Consider the following 25,550-nt stretch of genomic DNA (forward strand, 5'->3'; position numbering starts at 1 on the left):
GGTGATTCAATGTTTTGATATTGTTTTAAGTGTTCCAAAGTTTGGAACAAGTTTGAATGATGTTATGGGATGTGTTGGCATATTTGGCTGAGGTCTCGAGGTCCTCGGGTGATTTTCGGGTGGTTAACAGACAAATTTTTGGTTTTGGAAGTTGGCAGATTTTCTGGTATTTGTTGCAGAGGAATCCTTCTTCGCGTTCGCGAGAGGGCTATCACATTCGCGAAGGGTTAATGAGAGGGGCAACCGAGTGTTTCCTCGCGTTCGCGAATGTGCAGGAGTTTAAGGCTACACGTTCGCGAATGATTTTTCGCGTTCATGTAGGGTCGAGCTATTTGGTCTTCGCGTTCGCAAGTGGTCCCTCGCGTTTGCGAAGGAGGGAATCTTGGTCTAAGGCAGCTTGTGCTTCACGAACGCGAGGGATCTACCGTGCTTCGCGAAGAAGAATACATCTGGGCAGAATGTTTAAGTTCAAAAACTAGGGTTTTGGCCCATAATTTCAAAAATTCATTAGAGAGCTCGGGAGAAGGCGATTTTGGAAAGGATTTTCTGGGGATTAATTGGGGTAAGTATTCTTCACTCAAATTTGGTTAAATCCCATGATTATGTCTTGATTCTTATCATCTAATTTGGGATTGGGGTGAAATTTGGGGAAAATTGAAGAAACTTAGAGAGTTGATTTTGGGGATTTGGATGGCCATTTGATGTCGGATTTTGGTGAATTTGATATGGGTAGACTCGTGAGCGAATGGGTTTTTCAGTTTTGTGATTTTTATCGGATTTCGAGATGTGGGCTCAGGGGCCGGGTTGGAGCCAATTTTGGGATTTTTGAGTAAATTTGATTATTTTTGCTTGGGCTTAGTTCCTTTAGCGTATATTGAAGATAATATATTTATTTTGGTGAGATTCACAGCATTTGGAGGCCGATTCGAGAGGCAAGGGCATCCTGGCCTACAGTTTTGTCCGGTTTGAGGTAAGTAATGATTTTAAATATTGTCCTGAGGGTATGAAACCCCGGATTTCACATTGTTTCATTATGTTGAGGTGACACACATGCTGAATGACGAGCGTGGGGGCATGCACCGTTGAGGATTATGACTTAGTCCGCCCCGTATGACTATTAAGTCGCGTATTTGATTGAACACTATTTGATACTATTGTGTTTTGGAAAGTATTACTATGTTTTGGGCTGAATGCCATATTTGGGCCTCGTGCCAACTGCTTGGACCCTTAGGGGCTTTTACTATTTTTTTCTCACTGTTTTGGTTTAATATCTACACTAAGTCATGCTATGTTTTACTGATTTCATAACCCGGTTTTGTTTACCCCATCTTGATTCTATAAATGATATTTTGGGCTGAGCACCCTATTTTACTGTTAGCTCGAGTGGCTTGAGAGATTTCTGACTGAGTGAGGCCGAGGGCCCATGTTGTGAGGATATCATGGGATCGGGTTGCATGCCACAGCATGTTGTACTGATTTGTGATACATGAGAAGTCGAGTGCCTCATTTATTATGCCACGAGATGGCTTGTGATAGCGCTTGGGCTATAGGAGCCCCTCCAGAGTCTGAACACCCCCAGTTAGCACGGGTACCCAGTGTGAGTGATGTGATTTTGCCCAAAGGTCTGTTGTTGATTCATGTTGTTTCCCGAAGGGCTTATTACGAGTGATTGTAAGGTATCCCGAGGGGCTGGTTCTGTTGATATTTTGCCCGAGGGGCAGTTTATGGTACATGTCTTGCTCGAGGGGTTGCTTACATTTCTATCATTTTTACTCACTGTTTCATCACTTGTTTAAAACTATTGAAAGACGTTTTTAAAAGAAAAGGTGTTACTGAAACTGAGTTTGTTTTATGAGATAATTGATTTTGGTACTGATTTTGAAATGTATTGTATTTGTTGTGGTACTATGACGTGGAATTATCTATTTTCTTACTGCTCAGCATTCATTTACTTTTATTACTTACTGAGTTGGCGTACTCACATTACTCCTTTCACCTTGTGTGCAGATCCAGGATTTTCGAGTCCTGATAATGAGTGTTGATCATTCATTCAGCAGGTCTTGGAATCGACAAGGTAGTTGTATGGCGTTCGCAGCCCTGTTCTTCTCCCTTATATCTTCCCTAGATTTTATTAGTATTGTCTTCTAGATGGTTAGATTTTATTGTACATAGATAGAGTTGTAGTTACTCATGACCTGTGACAACCCGATGTCGGGCTTGTGTTGTTGTCTTCCGCACTGGTTATATAAACTTATATTATGAGATTTTTGTTAATTAATGGCTGAAAATGACTTTTATGAATCTCTTGTAGGATTTGAGGTTTGTGTCGGCTGGCCTAGTTTCACGATAGGCGCCATCACAATCGGGTTAGTTTTAGGGTAGTGACAAGTTGGTATCAGAGCCTAGGTTACATAGGTCTCACGAGTCATGAGCAGGTTTAGTAGAGTCTCGCGGATTGGTACGGAGATGTCTGTACTTATCCTCGGGAGGCTGCAAAACCTTTAGTAAAAACTTCACATTCTTGAATTCATGTCGTGTGAATATGTTGATTCTAGTAATCAAACTTCTATTATTCTATTCTCTCACAGATGATGAGGACACGTGCTACCGGTCAGGATGGACGACCACTAGTACTATCAGCTGGGGCCGTTAAAGGCCGAGGATACTATTGAGGCCGTAGTAGGGGCAGGGGTATAGCCTGCACAGCAGTTAGGGCAGCACCTGCAGATCCACCAGCTGCCACAATTCAGGATCAGGTCCCAGGTGCGGATGCTCCAGCAATACCAGCTTAGGCACCGGCTGTGCCTATTGTTATCCTAGGCCTTCAGGAGGCCCTGGCCCAGATTCTATCAGTGTGCTCTGGCCTGGCTCAGGCGGTTTCAGTTACTACGACCACAAACTCTTCTCAGGCCGGGGGAGGCACTCAGACTCTCGCCGCTCGCACACCTGAGCAAATCGTGCAAGGACTTCAGACACCGGGGGCACCTCCAGCCCAGCCAGTTGCAGCTATTCAAGACTATGTAGCTCATGTTATCCCAGAGGATGAGCATCGCAGATTGGAGAGGTTTGATAGACTTCAATCTCCGACATTTAATGGTGCTGAGGGTGAGGATGCACAAGGACTCATAGATAAGTGTCAGAGTATGCTTCGAACTACAGGTATTCTGGAGACCAGTGAGGTCTAATTCACTACTTACCAGTTTTCCAGGCTGCACTTAGTTGGTGGGAGGCATACGAGAGGCGTAGGCCAGTTGGCGCAGCACCCCTTTCTTGGCAGCAGTTCTCCATTCTCTTCCTAGATAAGTTTGTACTTGAGTCTTGCCAAGAGGGGCTGCGCAGGCAATTCAAGCAGCTTCGTCAGGGTGATACGTCTATTACACAGTATGAGATGCGGTTCTCCAAGTTGGCTCGTCATGCGGTCTGGTTGGTTCCCACATACCGAGAGAGGATCAGGAGGTTTATAGATGGCCTCGGTTTTTAGCTTTGGCTGCTCATGACCAGAAAGAGAGTATTTGGTGCTACCTTTGATGAGGTTGTTGACATAGCTCGATAGATTGAGATGGTTCGTGGTCAGGAGAGGATTAAGAGGGAGGCTAAGAGTCCTTGTGGTTAGGGTGGATTCAGTGGTACTCCTCATGGGGGTCAGTTTTAGCACGGTAGAGGCCATCCATTTAGGCATGCTCAGATAGCTCGCCTCAGGGCCATTCATCACTCAGTGCCCTTCCAGTCCACAGTTCGTCCCGTGCTCCATTAGTTCAGGGCTCTTCCATGCCAGGTTCTTCTACTAGTCATCCAGGTGCTAGGGGTTCCCTTCAGTCCCCGTCTCCTACACCAGGGGGTTGTTATGAGTATGGAGAGTCGAGGCATATGTGGAGACAGTGTCCTCGTCATCTTGGGGGTTCATCTAAGCAGAGGAGTAAGCCATCTACTTCAACACCAGTTACTTCACCACCCACCTACCCAGATAGGTGTGGAGGATAATCAGCTAGGAGTCTCCCTAGAGTGGGAGGTCGATCAGGTGGTGGTCAGGCTCATTTCTGTGCACTCCCATCTAGACCCGATGTTATTGCTTTAGATGTTGTGATCACAGGTATTGTCTTAGTTTTCCACAGAGATGTCTCTGTGTTATTTGATCCTGGTTCCACTTTTTCATATGTGTCATCATATTTTGCTCGCTATTTGGATGTTCCCCGTGAGTCTCTTATTTCATCTATTCGTGTATCTACTCTGATGGGCGACACTATTATTGTGGACCACGTATATCGGTCGTGTGTGGTGCCTATTGGGGGTTTGGAGACCCGAGTGGACCTTCTGTTATATTGGGCATGGATTGGTTATCTCTGTGTTGTGCTATTTTGGATTGTCATGCTAAGACAGTGACGTTGGCTATGCCGGGTATGCTATGGATAGAGTGGCGAGGTTCGATTGATTTTGTTCCCAGTAAGGTGATTTTATTTTTGAAGGCACAGCGAATGATTGGGAAGGGTTGTTTTTCTTACTTTGCTTTTGTGAGGGATGTCAGTGTAGAGACACATACATTGATTCAGTCTCGGTAGTGAGGGACTTTCCGGATGTGTTTCATGCACACCTATCAGGCATGCCACCAGACAGGGATATTGATTTTGGTATTCATTTGGTGCCGGGCACTCAGTCCATTTCTATTCCACTGTATTGTATGGCACCAGCGGAGTTGAGGGAGTTTAAGGAGTAGCTTCAGGAACTACTTGATAAGGGGTTTATTCGGCCTAGTGTGTCGCCTTGGGGTGCGCCTGTTTTATTTGTGAAGAAGAAGGATGGCCTGATGAGGATGTGAATTGATTACAGGCAGTTGAACAAAGTTACAATCAAGAACAAGTATCATTTTCCTCGTATTGATAATTTATTTGACCAGCTTCAGGGAGCGAGAGTGTTCTCCAAGATTGATCTCCATTCAGGGTATCACCAGTTGAATATCAGGGACTCGAACATTCTTAAGACAACTTTTAGGTCCCGATAAAGTCATTTTGAGTTCCTTGTGATGTCTTTTGGGCTGACCAATGCCCCGACAGCGTTCACGCATTTGATGAATAGTGTGTTTCGGTCGTATCTTGACTCGCTTGTTATTGTGTTCATTGATGATATTCTAGTGTACTCGCGTAGTTAGGAGGAGCACGCCGATTATTTAAGAGTTGCATTACAGCGGTTGAGGGAGGAGAAGCTTTATGCAAAGTTTTAAAAATGTGAATTTTGGCTCAGTTTAGTGGCTTTCTTGGGGCACGTGGTGTCCAGTGAGGGTATTCAAGTTGATCCAAAGAAGATAGAGGCGGTTCAGAACTAGCCCAGACCGTCCTCAGCCATAGAGATTCACATCTTTCTTGGTTTTACGGGTTATTACTGTCGGTTCGTTCAGGGATTTTTATCTATTGCATCACCTTTGACAAAATTTACTCAAAAGGGTGCTCCATTCAGGTGGTCGGATGAGTGTGAGGCGAGCTTTCAAAAGCTCAAGACTGCCTTGACCACAGCTCCAATATTAGTTTTTCCATCAGTTTAAGGTTCATATACAGTGTATTGTGACGCTTAAAGAGTTGGTATTGGGTGTGTGTTGATGTAGGAGGGTAGAGTGATTGCTTATGCTTCTCGCCAGTTGAAGCCCCTTGAGAAGAACTACCCTGTGCTTGATTTGTTGTTGGCTTCCATTGTTCACACGTTGAAGATTTGGAGGCATTATCTGTATGGTGTGTCTTGTGAGGTATTTACTGATCATCATAGCCTCCAGCATTTCTTCAAGCAGAAGGATCTCAATTTGCGGTAGTGGAGATGGTTCGAGCTGCTAAAGAACTATGATATCACTATCTTGTACCATCCTGGAAGGCCAATGTAGTGGCCAATGCTTTAAGTAGGAAGGCGGTGAGTATGGGCAGCTTGGCATATGTTCATGTTAGGGAGAGACCTCTTGCAGTAGATGTTCTGGCCTTGGCCAATCGGTTCGTGAGGTTGGATATTTCGGAGCCTAGTCGGGTCTTAGCTTGTGTGGTTTTTCGGTCTTCCTTGTTTGATCGCATCAGAGAATGCCAGTATGATGATACTCATTAGCTTGTCCTTGAGGACAAAGTTCAGCATGATGATGCCAGATAAGTGACTATTAGTGATGATGGGGTATTGAGGATGTAGGGTCGGATACGTATGCCAAATGTATATGGGTTTCGGGAGTTTATTCTAGAGGAGGCCAATAGCTCGTGGTATTCCATCCATCCGGGTGCTGCGAAGATGTATCAGGATTTGAGGCAGCATTATTAGTGGAGAAGAATGAAGAAGGACATTGTGAGATTTGTAGCTCAGTGTCTCAATTGTCAGCAGGTGAAATATGAGCATCAGAGACCGGGTGGCTTGCTTCAACGGTTAGATATTCCAGAGTGGAAGTGGGAGCAGATCACTATAGATGTTGTAGTTGTACTCCCACGGACTTTGAGGAAGTTTGCTGCTATTTGGGTGATTGTGGATCGACTGACCAAGTCTACGCACTTCATTCCTGTGTGTACTACCTATTCTTTAGAGCGGTTATCAGAGATTTATGTCCGAGAGATTGTTCGCTTGCCTGGTGTCCTAGTTTCCATCATTTCAGATAGGGGTACTCAGTTCACTTCGCAGTTTTGGAGGGTCGTCCAGCTAGAGTTGGGTACTCAGGTTGAGTTGAGCACATCTTTTCACCCTCAGACGGATGGGCAATCCGAGCGCACTATTCAGATATTGGAGGACATGTTGCACGCTTGTGTCATTGATTTTAGGGGTTCATGGGATCCGTTTCTACCACTTGCAGAGTTTGCATATAACAATAGTTATCAGTCGTGAATTCAGATAGTTCTATAGGAGGCTTTATATGGGAGACGTTGTAGATCTCCAGTAGGTTGGTTTGAGCCAGGTGAGGTTAGAATTTTGGGTACAGACTTGGTGCAGGATGCTTTGGACAAGGTGAAGGTGATTCAGGAGCGGTTTCGTACAGCACAGTCAAGACAAAAGAGTTATGCTGACAAGAAGGTTCGTAATGTGTCCTACATGGTTAGGGAGAAGGTTCTACTGAAGGTATCACCCATGAAGGGTGTTGTGAGACTTGGGAAGAAGGGTAAATTGAGTCCTCGGTTCATTTGGCCTTTTGAGGTGCTTTGAAGGATTGGGGAGGTGGATTTTGAGCTGGCTTTGCCACCTAGCTTGTTGAGTGTGCATCAGGTATTTCATGTCTCTATGCTCCGGAAGTATATTCGCGATCCGTCTCATGTTTAGGATTTTAGCACAGTTCAGTTAGACAGTGATTTGACTTATGATGTGGAGCCAATGGCTATTTTGGAGCGGTAGGTCCGAAGGTTGAGATCAAAGGATATAGCTTTAGTGAAAGTGCAATGGAGAGGTCGGCCCATGGAGGAGGCTACCTGGGAGATCGAGAGGGAGATGCAGAGCAGATATCCTCACCTATTTGAGGTTCCAGGTATGTTTCTTGATTCGTTTGAGGACGAACGTTTGTTTAAGAGGGGGGGGGATGTAATAACCTGGCCGATTGTTTCATCAGTTATCGCTCTATTTTTCCTAATTCTGCTTCTTTATGTGTTGTTCAGCTGTATTTCATTGTATCATATTGGTTGGTTTGGGTTCAGAATGGTTTTGTAGAGGAATGAGACACTTAGTCTCTTTTGAGTAAGCTTAAGTTGAAAAAGTCAACTGGATGCTGACTTATGTGTAGAAGGTCTCGATATAAATTCTGATGGTTTGGATAGCTCCGTGAGGTGATTTGGGACTTAAGAGCATGATCGAAATGTATTTTGGAGGTCTGTGGTAGATTTAGGCATGAATTGGCAAAATTGGAATTTTGGCATTTTCCGGTCGGCATTGGAAATCTTGATATCGAGATCGGATTGGAATTATGAAAATTGGAGTAGGTCCATTGTGTCATTTGTGACGTGTGTGCAAAATTTAAGGTAATTGATAGGTTTTTGCATCGTTTGCAGAATTCGAAAGTTTGGAAATCCTTAGACTTGAATCCGATGGTGATTGGATGTTTTGATGTTGTTTTGAGTGTTCCGAAGGTTGGAATAAGTTTGAATAATGTTATGGGATGTGTTGGCATGTTTGGTTGAGGTCCCGAAAGCCTCGGGTGAGTTTCGGGTTGTTAACAGACAAATTCTTGCTTTTGGAAGTTGACAGACAAATTCGTGTTTGCAAGAGGGCTCTCGCGTTCGCGAAGGGTTAATGAGAGGGGCAGTCGAGTTGTTCTTCGCGTTCGCGATGTAGGTCTCGCATTCGCGAAGGTGCAGGAGTTTAAGGCTACGCGTTCGCGGGGGGTCTTCCACGTTCATGTAGGGTCGAGCTGTTTGGTCTTCGCGTTCGTAAAGGAGGGAATCTTGGTCTGAGGCAGCTTGTGCTTCGCGAACGCGAGAGAGCTACCGCGTTCGCGAAGAAGAAAACATCTGGGCAGAATGTTTAAGTTCAAAAATGAGGGTTTTGTCCATAATTTTAAATATTCATTAGAGAGCTCAGGAAAAGGTGATTTTTGAAGGGATTTTCAGAGGATTGATTTTGGTAAGTACTCTTCACTCAAATTTGGTTAAATCCCTGATTATGTCTTGATTTTTTTCATCTAATTTGGGAATTTGGGGTGAAAATTGGAGAAAATGGAAGAAAATTGGAGAGTTGATTTTGGGGATTTGGATGGCCATTTGATGTCGGATTTTGGTGAATTTGATATGGTAAGACTCGTGAGTGAATGGGTTCTCAAGTTTTGTGATTTTTATCGGATTCCGAGACGTGGGCTCGGGGGCCGGGTTTGAGCCAATTTCGGGATTTTTGAGTTAATTTAATTATTTTTGCTTGGGCTTTGTTCCTTTAGTGTATATTGATGATAATATACTAATTTTGGTTAGATTCGAAGCATTTGGAGGCCGATTCGAGATGCAAGGGTATCGCGGACTAGAGTTTTGTCCGGTTTGATGTAAGTAATGATTGTAAATGTTGTCCCGATGGTATGAAATCTCGGATTTCACATTGTTTCACTACGTTGAGGTGACGCACACACTAGATGACGAGCGTGGGGGCGTGCACCGTTGGGGGTTGTGACTTGGTCCACCCCGTACGACTATTAAGTCGCGTATTTGATTGAAAACTATTTGATACTATTGTGTTTTGGAAAGTATTACTATGTTTTAGGCTGAATGCCGTATTTGGGTCTCGTGCCAACTGTTTGGACCCTTAGGGGCTTTTTACGACTGTTTCCTTACTGTTTTGGTTTAATATCTACACTCGGTCATGCTATGCTTTACTGATTTTATAACTCGATTTTTTTTACCCCTTCTTGATTCTATAAATAATATTTTGGGTTGAGCACCCTATTTTACTATTAGCCCGAGTGGCTTGAGAGATTTCTGATTGAGTGCAGCCGAGGGCCTGTGTTGTGAGGTTATCATGGGATCGGGCTGCATGCCGCAGCATGTTATACTGATTTGTGATATATGAGAGGTCGAGGGCCTGATTTATTATGCCACGAGATGGCTTATGATAGCGCTTAGGCTATAGGAGGACCTCCGGAGTTTGAACACCCCCAATGAGTGTGGGTACCCAGTGTGAGTGATCTGATTTTGCCTGAGGGGTTGTTGTTGATTCAAGTTGTTGCCCGGGGGGGCTGATTACGAGTGATTATGAGGTAGCCCAAGAGGCTAGTTCTATTGATATTTTGCCCGATGGGCGTTTTATGGTACATGTCTTACTTGAGGGGCTGTTTACGTTTCTATCATTTTTACTCATTGTTTCATCACTTGTTTTGAACTATTAAAAGACATTTTTTAAAGAAAAGGTTTTACTAAAACTGAGTTTGTTTTACGAGATAATTGATTTCGGTACAGTTTTGGAAATATATTGCATTTTCTGTGGTGCTATGACATGGAATTATCTATTTTCTTACTGCTCAGCTTTCATTTACTTTTATTACTTACTGAGTTAGCGTACGCACATTACTCCTTGCACCTTGTGTGCAGATCCAGGAGTTGTGGGTCCTGATAGCGAGTGTTAATCGTTCATTCAGCAGGTCTTGGAGTCGACAAGGTAGCTACATGGCATTCACAACCTTGTTCTTCTCCCTCATATCTTCCCTAGATTTTATTATTATTGTCTTCCAGACTGTTAGATTTTATTGTACTTAGACAGAGTTTTAGTTGCTCGTGACTTGTGACAACCCGATGTCGGGCTTGTGTTATTTTCTTCCGCACTAGTTATATAAACTTATATTATGAGATTTTTGTTAATTAAGGGCTTAAAAATGACTTTTATGAAACTCTTGTTGGATTTGAGGTTTGTGTCGGCTGGCCTAGTTTCAAGATAGGTGCCATCACGACCAGTTCGGTTTTAGGGTCGTGACAAGTTGGTATCAGAGCCTAGGTTACATAGGTCTCACGGGTTATGAGTAGGTTTAGTATAGTCTCACGGATCGGTACGAAGACGTCTGCACTTATCCTCGGGAGGTTGTAGAACCTTTAGGAAAAACTTCACATTCTTGAATTCCTATCGTACGAATCTATTGATTCTGGTAACTAAACTTCTGTTATTCTATTCTCTCACAGATGGTGAGGACACATACTACCGGTCAGGATGGACGACCACTAGTACCACCAATTGGGGCCACTAGAGGCTGAAAACGCGGTCGAGGCCGTGGTAGGGGCAGGGGTGTAGCCCGTACAGCAGCTAGGGTGGCACCTACAGATCCACCAACCGCCCCAATTCATGATCAAGTTCTAGCGGGGGATGCTCTAGCAGTACCAGCTCAGGCACTGGCTGTGCCTATTATTATTCTGGGTCTTTAGGATACCTTGGCTTAGGTCTTGACCGTGTGCACTAGCCTTGCTCAGGCAGTTACAGTTTCTACCACAACAGCTACTTCTCAGGCCGGGGGAGGCACTCTGACTCCCACTGCCCGTACACCCAAGCAGGTTGTTCAGGGACTGCAGACACCGGAGGCACCACCAGCCCAGCCAGTTGCACCTGCTTAGGGTTTTGTAGTTCCATTTATGCCTGATGATGATCAGCGTCGATTGGAAAGATTTGTTAGACTTCAGCCTCGACTTTCAGTGGTACAGAGGGCGAGGATGCCCAGGGTTTCTTGGACAAGTGACAGAGGATTCTACGTACAGTGGGCATTCTGGAGACTAGTGGGGTCTCATTTACTATTTTTCAGTTTTTTGAGTTGCCTTTACTTGGTGGAAGGCTTATGAGAGGCGTAGGCCTGTTGGTGCAGCGCCCCTTACCTGGCAACAGTTCTCTGCTCTCTTCCTGGAGAAGAATATGCCATAGTCCCGTAAAGAGGAGTTGTGCAGGCAGTTCGAGCAGTTCTATAAGGATGATATGACTGTGACGCATTATGAGATGAGGTTTTCTGAGTTAGCCTATCATGCTATTTAGTTGGTTCCTACAGACAGGGAGAGGATCAGGAGATTCGTGGATGGCCTCGCTTATCAGGTACGGATTCTTATGACCAGAGAGAGGGTGTCTGCCACTTCTTATGAGGAGGTGGTTGACATTTCTTGAGAGATAGAGTCGGTTCGCCTCCAGGAGCGAGTTGAGAGGGAGGCCAAGAGGCCTCGGCGATCTAGTAGTTTTGGTGGTGTTCCTTCGGGAGGTCAGTTTTAGCACGGCAGAGGCCGTCCATTCAGACATACTCAGCCAGCCCGTTCGGGCCACCGTGGTGGATCATCTAGCCACGGTTCTCACAGTTCACATCAGGGTCACTCATCTCTCAGTCCCCTTTTAGCTCAGAGTTGGACTCAGGCACCATCATTTTAGGGCTCATCTATGCCTGGTTCTTGTAGTGGTTATCCTAGTGCACGGGGCTCCCTTCAGTCCCTACCGCCATTTGCCGAGAGAGGTTGATTTGAGTGTGGAGATTTGGGTCATATCAAGAGGTTATGTCCCCGTCTTACAGGAGGTTCATCCCAGTAGAGGAGTCAGCCTTCGACTTCAGCACCAGTTACTTCCCACTTGCACAGTCAGCTCGGGGTGGAGGTCAGTCACCTAGGGGTCGCCCTAGAGGGGGAGGTCGATCAGGTGGTGGTCAAGCCCGTTTCTATGCCCTCCTAGCCAGACCAGATGTTATTGCTTCAGATGCTGTGATTACAGGTATTGTCTCAGTCTGCCACAGAGATGCCTTTGTATTATTTGATCCTGGTTCCACTTTTTCATATGTGTCATCATATTTTGCTCGTTATTTGGATACGCCCCGTGAGTCTTTTGTTCTATCTGTTCGTGTATCTACTCCGGTGGGTGATATTATTGTTTTGGACTGCATGTATCGGTCTTGTGTGGTGACTATTGGGGGTTTGGATACCCGAGTGGACCTTCTGTTACTTTGTATGGTGGACTTTGATGTAATATTGGGCATGGATTGGTTATATCCGTGTCGTGCTATTTTAGACTGTCATGCTAAGACAGTGACGTTGGCTATGCCGGGTGTGCCACGGATTGAGTGGCGAGGTTCGACTGGTTATGTTCCCAGTAGAGTGATTTCATTTTTGAAGGCCCAGCGGATGGTTGGGAAGGGTTATCTTTCTTATCTAGCCTTCGTGAGGGATGTTAGTGCAGAGACTCCTACCGTTGATTCAGTTTTGGTAGTGAGGGACTTTCCGAATGTGTTTCCTGCAGACCTGTCGGGCATGCCACCGGACAGGGATATTGACTTTTGTATTGATTTGGTGCCGAGCACTCAGCCCATTTCTATTCCACCGAATCATATGGCACCACCGAAGTTGAATGAGTTGAAGGAGTAGCTTCACGAACTCCTTGATAAGAGGTTTATTCGGCCTAGTGTGTTGCCGTGGGATTGCGCCTGTTCTATTTGTAAAAAAGAAGAATGGCACTATGAGGATGTTCATTAATTACAGGCATTTGGACAAGGTCACAATCAAGAACAAGTATCCTTTGCCTCGTATTGATGATTTATTTGACCAGCTTTAGGGAGCGAGAGTGTTCTCCAAGATTGATGTTCGTTCAGGGTATCACCAGTTGAAGATCAGGGACTCAGACATTCTTAAGACAGCTTTCAAAACCTAATATGGTCATTATGAGTTCCTTGTGATGTCTTTTGAACTGACCAATGCCCCAGCAGTGTTCATTCATTTGATGAACAGCGTGTTTCGTCCATATCTCGACTCGTTTGTCATTATGTTCATTGATAATATTCTGGTGTACTCGCATAGTTAGAAGGAGCACGCCAAGCATTTGAGAGTTGTATTGCAGCGGTTGTGGAAGGAGAAGCTTTATGTAGAGTTTTCCAAATGTGAATTTTGGCTAAGTTCAGTGGCTTTCTTGGGGCACGTGGTGTCCAGTGAGGGTATTCAGGTTCATCCAAAGAAGATAGAAGCGGTTCAGAGTTGGCCCAGATCGTCCTCAGCCACAGAGATTCGTAGCTTTCTTGGTTTGGCGGGTTATTACCGCCGGTTCGTTCAGGGATTTTCATCTATTGCATCACCCTTGACCAAATTGACTAAAAATGGTGCTCCATTCAGGTGGTCGGATGATCGTGAGGCGAGCTTTCAGAAGTTCAAGACTGCTTTGACCATAGCTCGTGTGTTAGTATTGCCATCAACTTCAGGTTCATATACAGTGAATTATGATGCTTTGAGAGTGGGTATTGGGTGTGTGTTGATGCGAGAGGGTAGAGTGATTGCTTATTCTTCTCGTCAGTTGAAGCCCCATGAGAAAAACTACCTTGTTCATAATTTAAAGTTGGCTGCCATTATTCACATATTGAAGATTTGGAGGCATTATCTCTGTGGCATATCTTGTGTGGTGTTTACTGATCATCGAAGTCTGCAACACTTGTTCAAGCAGAAGGATCTCAGCTTGAGGCAGCGGAGATGGTTGGAGCTATTAAAGGACTATGATATCACTATCTTGTACCATCCGGGGATGGCCAATGTAGTGGCTAATGGCTTTAGTTGGAAGTCGGTGAGTATGGGCAGTTTGGTGTTTATTCCTGTTGGGGAGACACCTCTTGCAGTTGATGTTCAGGCCTTGGCCAATCGGTTTGTGAGGTTGGATATTTCGGAGCCCAGTCGGGTCTTAGCTTGCATGGTTTCTCGGTCTTCCTTATTTGATCGCATAATAGAGCGCCAATATGATGATCCCCATTTGCTTGTCCTTAAGGACATAGTTCAGCACAACGATGCCAGAGATATGACTATTGGTGATGATGGGGTATTGAGGATGCAGGGCCAGATATATGTGCCCAATGTCGATGGGCTTCGGGAGTTGATTCTGGAATAGGCCCATAGCTAGCGGTATTTTATCCATTCGGGTGCCGCAAAGATGTATCAGGATTTGAGGCAGCAATATTGGTGGAGGAGAATGAAGAAGGATATTATGGGATTTGTAGCTCGGTGTCTCAATTGTCAGCAGGTGAAATATGAGCATCAGAGACCGAGTGGCTTGCTTCAGCAGATAGATATTTCAGAGTGGAAGTGGGAGCGGATCACTATGTAGTTGGACTCCCATGGACTTTGAAGAAGTTCGATGCTATTTGGGTGATTGTGGATCAGCTGACCAAGTCCGCGCACTTCATTCCTGTGTGTACTACCTATTCTTCAGAGCGATTAGTAGAGATTTATATCCGAGAGATTGTCCGCTTGCATGGCGTCCAAATTTCTATCATTTCAGATAGAGGTACTCAATTTACTTTGGAGTTTTGGCTGGTCGTGCAACGAGATTTGGGTACTCAGGTTGAGTTGAGCACAGCTCTTCACCCTCAGACAAACGGGTAGTCCGAGTGCACTATTCAGATATTGGAGGATATATTGCGCACTTGTGTCATTGATTTTGGGGATTTGCGGGATCAGTTTCTACTACTCGCGGATTTTGCTTATTACAACAGTTATCAGTCGAGTATTCATATGGCTCCATATGAGGCTTTATATGGGAGACGGTGTAGATCTCCAGTTGGTTGGTTTGAGCCGGGTGAGGCTAGGCTTTTGGGTATAGACTTGGTGCAAGATTCTTTGGACAAGTTGAAGGTGATTCAGGAGCACCTTCGTATAGTGTAGTCAAGACAAAATAGTTATGCTGACAGGAAGGTTCGTGATGTGTCTTACATGGTTGGGGAGAAGGTTCTACTGAAGGTTTCACCCATGAAGGGCGTTATGAGATTTGGGAAGAAGGGTAAATTGAGTCCCCGGTTCATTGGGCCTTTTGAGGTGCTTCGGAGGATTGAGGAGGTGGCTTATGAGCTGGCTTTGCCACCTAGCATGTCGAGTGTGCATCCGGTATTTCATGTTTCTATGCTCCGAAAGTATATTGGCAATCTGTCTCATGTTTTGGATTTCAGCACGGTTCGGGTAGACGGTGATTTGACCTATGATGTAGAGCCAGTGGCTATTTTGGAGCGTCAGTTTCGAAAGTTGAGATCAAAGGATATAGCTTCAGTGAAAGTGTAGTAGAGAGGTCGGCCCGTGGAGGAGGCCACTTGGGAGACCGAGCCGGAGATGTGGAGCAGATATCCTCACCTATTTGAGGCTTCAGGTATGTTTCTTGACTCGTTTGAGGATGAACGTTTGTTTAAGAGGGGGAGAATGTAATGACAAGGCCGGTTGTTTCATGCATTACTGCTCCGTTTCCCCCATTTCTACTTCTTTATATGTTGTTCAGCTATCATCGTATCACATTGTTTGGTTAGGGTTCGGAGTGGGTGTGTAGAGGAATGAGACACTTAGTCTCTTTTCAGTAAGCGTAAGTTGGAAAAATGTTGATACCCAATTTTTCCCTCACATATTTTAATACATATATATACTTTCAAAGTTGTACATATGCAGTTATAAGCATACATAAGCACTTTTATAATTTTTCTATAGTTTTAAAGGCTCCAAATCAATTTATTTCTCCTTTTTTTATTATATAAATATCCAATAATTATCCTTCATACTACTTTTGTGATGATTTAGCCATCTAAATTCATTATTTATGGCAACATAGTGTTTAAATATTTTAGTGCATTTTTTTGTAATTACATTTACATTTTTTCAAGCTAAATTGCCCATCTTTGCAATAATAGCCCATACTAATGTAAAATTACATTATTTATGCATAAAATGATCTTTTATATCTTTAAAATATTAAATAACTATTTTAAATCATTGTAGTGCACAAAGACATTTTTGGTACTCATTTATTATTTTTTATAGATTATTTAGTTGTTAAAATTGGCTATTTAAAATCTGGCCCCATTTTCTATTCAATTCTGATCCTAAATTTGACTCAATACTCAGCCCAACTTTAACCCAAAATATACCCAGCCCAAACCCAGCACCTACCCGACCCACTTCTTGCCAAATCCTAGCCTTTGATCATTTTGATCAACGGTCCAGATTCACCCTTACCTAAATTAAACCTAATTACCTCCCCCAAACCCTTCATTACCTCTCCTCTCTCATGCCGACATTTGATCCCTCTTCTCTCAAATGCTCTCAATTCCTAACCCTAACCCTAATCGCTGTCACCGATGAGAAACTCTCGTCTATGGAGATTCTAAGTATTCTCCGACCAGTACCAGCCTTCTATACCCTTTGGTTGTTGATTACATGGATCCCTAAAAGAATGTCAAGGAGATTCAACCTGTTCCTTCGTCCTAAGTTTGTTTATAGGCCTGTCTAGGGACATCCTTATTTGTGAGTACTGATTTCCTTTCATTTTTAGTTCGAATCTATGGATTTTAATCAAGTTTCTTTCATCTCAGCTGTTTTTGAAAACCCTAGTTTTATAACTACTCGAATCCATTCAGATCTTTGTAGTTATAAAAGGGTTCGAGTATTATCTGTCATTTTCCCTTGAAGATCTCCTATTTGGTTAACTATTTCGATTTCATTTGCTTTCTTCTGAAATTAGGGTTCGCCCTAAGTGTTTTTCAAAAAGGGTTTTTCTAACTTTTCAGTGTTTAAACTAATTGTTTCTTTACCATCTTGACTGATTCTCATGTATATACTTAAAACCTAGATGTTTCTGTTTGTTGCATGGATTTTCTTTAATTTTTCACCGTTATTTGTTTATTTATGTCAACCTAATGTACTGATTGATTTCTATTAAGGATTTGAACCAGTTTTCCTGTTAAAACCAGTATTCTTTGGGATTTTTTGGCTTAATTGATTTCTATTAGGGATTTGAACTAATTTTTCCCGTTAAAGTCAATATTCTTTGGGGTTTTACTTACTTTCCTTATTTTTGGCTTGTAATTAGTGTCATTTGTCTTATTCCGACTGATTAATTAATTTATGGTTAATTTATGATTTGTTACCTTATTTAAGCCCCAATCAGGGCTGGTAATGGATTCCCTTTGTATTAATGTGAACTTCCTGGATCTATTTGTGCAAACTAATGGGGATTAGCCCCAATTAACTAATTGATTATATTTACCTACTTTATTTATGAACTCTAGATAATTTTTTACTTTATTTGTTTTATCTCCCTAAGTGCTATATATGCACTCTCATTCTGATTTTTAAATAAGAACATTGGTTTATATATACTCTCACTCTCTCAAAAGCTCTCTATTCTCTTCTATTGCTTGCAATTCTCACTAATCCAGCTGGTTGTAAGCCAAGGCTAGCTATTTGCACCATCTCTGCCCTATACTCTGTTTTCTCTCCTTAACTGCCATGTCCTGATTCAATCCTCATTCCAGAACTATGTTTTTTCTTTGTTGCTGCAGTTCTTTAGTTGTGATTTCCAGTTCTATTTACCATTCTATTGTCATGTGCTCAATATGTAATCAGCATGCCTAGATTATACTGCCTAACTAATGTATCACTTAGCATGATTGGAGTTTTGTTCTGTTAAAAGCTATTACTAGTATAGTTACCCATAAGGATATGTTTACTATTTAGCATGCCCAATCTGGCCTTTAGATAATTGCATGAAACCTATTTGTTCACTAGTATGTCCAAGCTACATGGTTTGTTTACTGTCTCACCCAGCATGTCTACATCCTGGTTGCTCTATATGTGATTAGTATTTCTAAACTTTGAATGCTTCATGAAGTGCCTGCCTAGTTTGTTCATTTAAGTCTTACCTATTCTAGTTTGACTAACGAGATCCTGTTAAGGTATCTATCCCTACAAAGTATTCTGATTATGTTCGTAAGACTTATGTGTTATCAACATGTCTTTACTGTAATCTTTATAACAAACTTGTCAATTCCACAACCTCATTTGTATATCTATTTGCTTATACCCTAGGTTGTATTCTATGTGTCCCCCAATCCTTCTCTCTCTCTATGAAGAATCTGCTTGCCCAGAATGTTTCTGAAACTGTGTGACTTGCTTTCTGATCTCAAAAATATTCTTCATGTTTTCTCAAACTGTTTTCCACCCTAACTAGTACTGATTTTAGAAAAATTTTACTACTAAGGCCCTTTGGCTGCTGTTTACCAAACTCTTTCATGTCATTATGCACTCTCACTTACTCTTAGTTCACTAAGTCCTGCCCCTTTGGTATGTGTACTGCTTAGAGACCCTTGAGGTCTCTTTGAACTCTGGCATATCAGGGCTGGCACTTCCACACTGCACATAAATCAGTTCTTGTTTGAGAAAGGTCTGGGTGTGAGCACTGCCCGGGATCCTTGAGGTCCTTAGGGAACTCTAACACACCTAGACATGAATAGGGCTATGGAACTTTGGGCATTTGAGACTAGTGAAGGCTTGGTACATCAGGATTGTTTTGGGCCTACTTCAGGCTCCCTATAGCTTAACTTCTATTCTATTTATGTAGTTTATATTCAATTCTTGTTCTGTAATAATTATTGTAAACAAACATTGGAGTGATTAATATAAAAGGGTGGGTAGTCACATACTGTGGATAAAACTGGGTAGATAACATGCCTATAGGGTCTATTTCGATTCAAATGTGTTTGTTAGATAATATGCCTATAGGATATGCTTTGGTTTCAATGAATTCTGCTTGCTTTACTTTTATATAAATTAGGCATCATGTCTATAAGATCAAAATCAGTTTTTAATAATTAGATATTGTGCCTATAGGATTTAAAATCAGTTGTAATAGAAATCTTGCCTATAGGGATTTTGCTTTGGTCAAATGACTTCTGCTTGCTTCATCTTATGTTCAACTAGAAATCATGCCTATAGGACCTAAAACCAGTTTAGTTAGATTTGAAATCAGCTTAATTCGTACCTGCAAGTTCTGAATTAGATCAACTAACCTACTCATTTCTTTAATAGTCGTCAACACTACTTTAAATAATACTACTAGAAAGCATGCCTATAGGATCTAGATTGTCCGTTTGAAAATTGTTTAGTGTTTTACTGCATTCCTGATCAACGATTAGATACCATGCTCATAAGACATCACTATTATACGCCTAGGCAGGCCTATAGGGCGACTAAAAATCATGCAACTGTAAAACTATGTTCTGTTATCTGTGACTGCTCATATTCAACAGGTCTAAAATTAGTAGGCAAGCTGAATAGGTCTTTGACACTTTGGTCCCAATCCAATGTTGTATACTCTCTGCTCACCTAGATATCATGTTCTAAGGTTTTCTCTTAAATACCTTAAAACTGTTGTTTGAGATGTGCACTTACTTGTTCTATTTGTGGAGGTAAAAATATGAGCCTTTAATTGTTCTCTCTTTAATGCAGTCCTAACTGTTTTGATTGATGCCTAGATTTTTCTCCTTTAAGTACCTTAGGATGGTCTAGAACTACCTAAATTAGAGGTACTAAATACCTCCAAGGCCACAAGGAAGGGACGGGTAGTGCACGCATAGGATATCTTTCAAGGTTGCTAGAACGCTTTAGGCTATGACCAAGCGTAGGGAATTGGGAAGTAAGGATATGATGACGACGCGCTAATGTCACATGTAGCCACTCATTGAGGAGTGATTACTGGGCATTGTGTGGATATGATCTTGTAGGCTAACCAACCTAGGACCCTCTATCCCAATTCCTATGTGTTTTAAATAAACTTCCTTTTCTTTACATATGTGTAAGTTGTTCAAACCTCTCCCTTGCTTCCACTACCTGAATCATACATGTATTTAGAATGTGAGAACATGCCTTTATTTGAGAACATATGTTGAAATTGTTTATTTGTAAAAAGACTAATTCACATAGTTTAAGTTCGGGTCGGGACCCACCATTGTGGACCGCGAGGGGTGCCTAACACCTTCCCCTCAAGGTTATTTCAAGCCCTTACCCTAATCTCTGGAAATGCAAACTAGTCACATGAGTTAATTACTCTAGGTGCTCTAACGCACCATAATCCGTTAGGTGGCGACTTTTCAAATACCTAATTCCCAAAAGGAAACGAGTTATCCCCCCATGAATGTCAAAACCCGGGCTTCCGCAAGGAAAAAGGGGGCTCGACAGCATGGCAACTCTGCTGGGAAGATTTTTAGGCTCTTACCATAACAAACTTATTTTTGTTAATTAGTCCAAGCACGCTTTATCCCACATACCCTTTCCCCTTATTTGAATTTAACTTTCTCATTTCAAGCATTTATGATTCTTTTATTCCTGAAACTAACTTGTCTCTTTATTTTCTTTTCTGTAACTGTCTTTCAATTATTTAAATACTGCATTTATTATTTTCTTACGTACAAATACTTGACAACATGCTATTTATTGTTGCATAAATTATGCTCAATATCATACTCCACTCGTGCGTAACTAATCATATAGCAACGCTTGATTAGTGTTTGCGCTCTTCCTATTTATCACCCTTTAAATTTGAAAAGACATATTTGTGGTAAAACTAGTCGATTAGCGGTGCGTTCGACGGTTCCGTGCCTTTCCCCCTCAAGTTGTCCACTTGAGGGTCCCAGTCTAGATCTCTATAGCAACCTTACTCTGATTAAATTGTACATGCATCATGGTCAAACCTAGCCGGACTAATATGTTGTCCACATAATAACCCTTTAAGACAAGCCTTGTCCAAAAGTCCATCGAGTTTTCCACAATCCCAACGGACGTAACCATGATTATGTGCATTAATTTAGAGAAATAAGTGCCAATATGCTAACCATTACTATATAAATAGACGGACCCGGAGGGGGAAAGGGCCTAACTCTCTTTGTTTTGCAGAAAATGAGGCATGAGGTCCCCAGATTCGGTATGGTTAGCACACCCTCACTCTTGCTAGATTGGTGGAGGGATCTTCCTTCATGTGACCAAAATCATATGAAATGAGTCTTAGGAAACTTGCCTTCTCTGTTGGACCTTCAGCTCAACAAAATGTTGATCGAGGCTGCAACTATGTTTTGGGACAAGGAAAGGGCTGTGTTCCATTTTGGGAACATAGAAATGACACCCCTTCTAGAAGAAATAGGAGGATTTGCTGGGTTGCCTTGGGATAATCCTAATCTGTTGGCACCTAAAAATTGCACTACTAGGGGATTTTTGAAGATGATAGGGCTGAAGAAAAATGACAACTTGAAATGCGTAAAGGACTCCTACATACCTTTTGAGCTCCTATATGAAAGATACGGTCATAGCAGCTTCTACCGTATTTTTGACGATGAGTTATCAATCACTTCTTTAGGTTGGATTCATCGTAGGGTCTTCGTGTTTATTATGTGTTTCTTAGGCATGCTGGTATTCCCAATCCAAGGGGATAGAATCCATACTAGACTGACCATGGTAACTAAAACTCTGATGGACGGGATCGAGGGGGAGACATACACTATCATCCCTATGATCGTTACAGACATGTACCGGGCTTTAGAGCGATGTCAGAAGAGGTTCAGGTTCTTTGAGGGTTGCAACATGCTGCTACAGGTCTGGTTGTTAGAACATCTCTAAAAGGGACAATACCATCAAGAATTTCTGCGAAGGCCGTGGAATGATCACATAGCCTTCCGTCATCCCAACAGAATGAACTACATTCCAGACATGTTTGCTCAGCCAAAGGACGATGTAGGATGCATACAGCTTTTCAAATATTTTACCGAGGATCAAGTCCAGTGGATGTTCGAGTGGTTCCCTACCGATGAATTCATCATCAGATCCAGGGATTTTCCACACTTGGTGTTGATTGGGTTAAGGGGAATATACCCTTATGTTCCTCTCAGGGTTATGAGACAAGCAGGCAGGAGACAAATCATACCACAGGTCGCTAAAATGTGCCACTTCAGAGCCAATTTCCAAGGTGACGCCATCCCGTATAAGAATGAAGTGCAACATATGTGGACCTTAAAGATTATTGCTGAGAAGGATACTATTGAGCTAGACCGATATCATGCGGGCCGTTCATACCTTTACCCTTCGTGGTTGGAGGACAACATAACTAGGGTCTTTGAGCTGAGGGCTAGGCCAGGAAACAGGGTTATAGATGAGGTTCCTGAGGCAGAGGTGAAGTACAACAAGCTGCGGAAAAGAGTACGAGAGTCTGAAGCTGAGCATATGGCACTACATAAGGCTGATATAGAGATGATTAATGAGTGGAAAGAAAGAACTGTAAAATCCAGCGAGAGGCTGGAATATCTGTAGTACAGTTTAATGGAGTTAGAAGGGAAGATGAGAAAAAGAGTCACTAACTACCAGGAAGCTGAGGGAAATGAAGGAGGGCATCTTGCAAGGGCATTCCTGTTGCTGAACCTGCACGAGTTGGGAGAGTTGATCGACAAGAGAATCCAGTCTAGAGAGGGTCCTTCTGGGACCAAATAGATTAGATTTACTTGTTTTTCAAATGTAATAAGGCCAAGAGCCATTAGTGACATTATCTTATTTAGTTTCGTTTTGGTTCGTTTACTTTTACATTAATGAAATGAGGCAATTATTAGCACTAAATTTCTCCAAATATATTTGTCGCTAGGCCTACCTCGGGCACAACGAGGTTCCCAAATTAGGACGCGAATTCAAATTCCCGCAATATGTGTTTAAATACTGCAAACATTTCAGAATCCTTACTGACTTGTTTACCTTTTGTTTTTTTTATTTCTTATTCCCATCCCCTAAGGTTGGTTCGCTCATACTAGCATCGTCATTATATCACAACAGATCTAGAGGCCCTCCACCTCCTTCTCCTCAAAGTAATACAAAAGGCAAAGGAAAAGCAAAAATGGATGACTTAAGTGGTATTCAAAAGGATAATGCTGAGAACGCAGAAACTTTAGATGGTCGGAGTACTCCGGCACCAAATGATCTAGTCTTGAGGTTGGAACAAAGGATATTAGAGCTACAGAGAGAGCTTGAGCAGGTCCACAACTTGGCAAACTTATCACTCACCCTGAATGTCCCCGACATCAACCAACAAAACACAAAAAACCCAACACCTTTCTAAAACACACCAAACCAACATCCGCAAAACCCTCCTGCACCGCATCAATACGCAACCCCATCCCAAAATCTCAATCCCCTACCAATACTAACTCCACCACAACACCATCATCAACCAATTCATTACCCACCAACCGCCACTTATCATACTCCCCAGAATACACCAGAACCCATTCTTGATCTTTAAAACTCTACGAATGACCACCATTACACTCAGTCACCTGGCACTCACCAAAACAACCCCATATACGTGGAAACCATGCCTCACTTTATCCAACCAATCTCCTATACCCCAGAATCCTCCGAGAAGGACCTGCTCATTAAAAACATGGCTGAAGAGCTCAAGAAGTTTATGAGTCGAGTTCAGGGTGTCGAAGGTGGCAAGGGAATAGAAGGTTTGAACTATGAAGACCTATGCATATATCCAGATGTAGAACTACTAGAGGGATACAAACCTCCCAAATTCGAGATGTTTGACGGTACAGGTGATCCTAGGGTTCAGATGAGGACCTATTGTGACAAGCTTATCGGGGTCAGGAAAGACAAAAAGATCCGGATGAAACTCTTTATGAGGAGTCTTACTGAAGATGCTTTGTCCTGGTACATCAACCAAGATCCCAAAAAATGGTCCAATTGGGTAAGTATGGCATCAGATTTCATGGACCGGTTCAGGTTGAATACAGAGAATGCACCAGATGTTTTCTACATCCAGAATCTTAAGAAGAAACCCACCGAAACCTTCCACGAGTATGCTACTCGTTGGAGGTCGGAAGCGGCCAAGGTCAGGCCATCTTTGGACGAGGAACAAATGAACAAGTTCTTCGTCAAAGCACAGGATCCGTAGTATTATAAAAGATTGATGGTTATTGAAAACCATAAATTCTCTGATATCATCAAGGTTGGGGAAAGAATTGAGGAAGGCATCAAAAGCGGGATGGTAACGAATTTTGAGGCATTATAGGCCATAAATAAAGCATTGCAATCAAGCGGCATATCAAAGAAGAAGGACGTTGGAGCAGTGATGGTGGCTCAAGGCCCAAAATATCCACTCACCTATCAAACACCTCCGCCCACCTATCAAGCACCACCACCTACATATCAACCATCATCTCCCAGATATTCCCAAACAGCCACTGCCTATCATACCTATAATTCCCAACCGCCTCATTTCCAGTCACCCTAACTAGCCCAAATTATCCAAGACCACGATCCAATTTTGACCACAAGCCACCCAGACAATACACCGCCATTGCTAAACCCATCGACCAGTTGTATGAGAGGTTGAAAGCCACAGGTTACTCACTTTTGTTCCTGCAGTGGCATTAGAAAATCCATCCCAATGGGTCAATCCAAACAAAACGTGTGCATACCATTCCGGTATGAAGGGGCACACCATTGACGAGTGCCGAACACTGAAAGATAAGATCCAGATGCTGATTGACAATAAGGTTATACAGGCAAAAGAAGTTGCACCCAATGTCCACAACAACCCCCTCCGTGATCATAGGGGTGGCGGGATACATGTGATAGAAATGGATGAGGAATGGGATCCTAAGGTGTCAATTGGGATTATTTGAGAAGGCGATGACTTTAAGCTTGCAGTCACACTTACTCCCATTGTAGTACAGACTCAGTCATCGCTCAAAGTTGAGATAACTGCATCAGTTCCATTTGAGGTAGAGGTAGCTCCACCTGCGGTCACCCCTATTCCATTTGAAGTGAAAGTGGCGACACCTTTCACGGTGACAGTATCAACCACACCTCCTTTCAACTCAAAAGCAATACCCTGGGATTATGTTGCTGAGGCTAGGCAAAAAGGGAAGGCAAAGATGAAGGAATCTAATGTTGCACAAGAAATGACCAGGACCGGGAGAATCTATACACATGAACACTTGGGAGGACTAAGTAAGGATGCTTCTGCCAAGCAGCCTGTCATTGAAACAGGACCAGATGACCTTTGGAGGAAAGTTCAAGCAAGGGAATATTCTGTCATTGATCATTTGAACAAAACCCTAGCTCACATATCCATACTGTCACTATTGCAAAATTTAGAGGCACGTAAGAAGGCTTTGATGAAGGTGTTGAGTCAAGCCTACGTGCCCAACAATATCACCTATGGAGAGATGGCCAATATGGTAGGACAAGTGTTGGAAAGTCATAAGATAATCTTCCACGAAGATGAGTTACCGCCTGACGGGTTGAATCATAACAGAGCATTGCATATCACAGTGCAATTTGAAGACAAGTTCATTGCCAGGGTCTTTATTG

This window comes from Nicotiana tabacum, chromosome 18, assembly GCF_000715075.1.
Source record: "Nicotiana tabacum cultivar K326 chromosome 18, ASM71507v2, whole genome shotgun sequence".
Lineage (NCBI taxonomy): Eukaryota > Viridiplantae > Streptophyta > Magnoliopsida > Solanales > Solanaceae > Nicotiana > Nicotiana tabacum.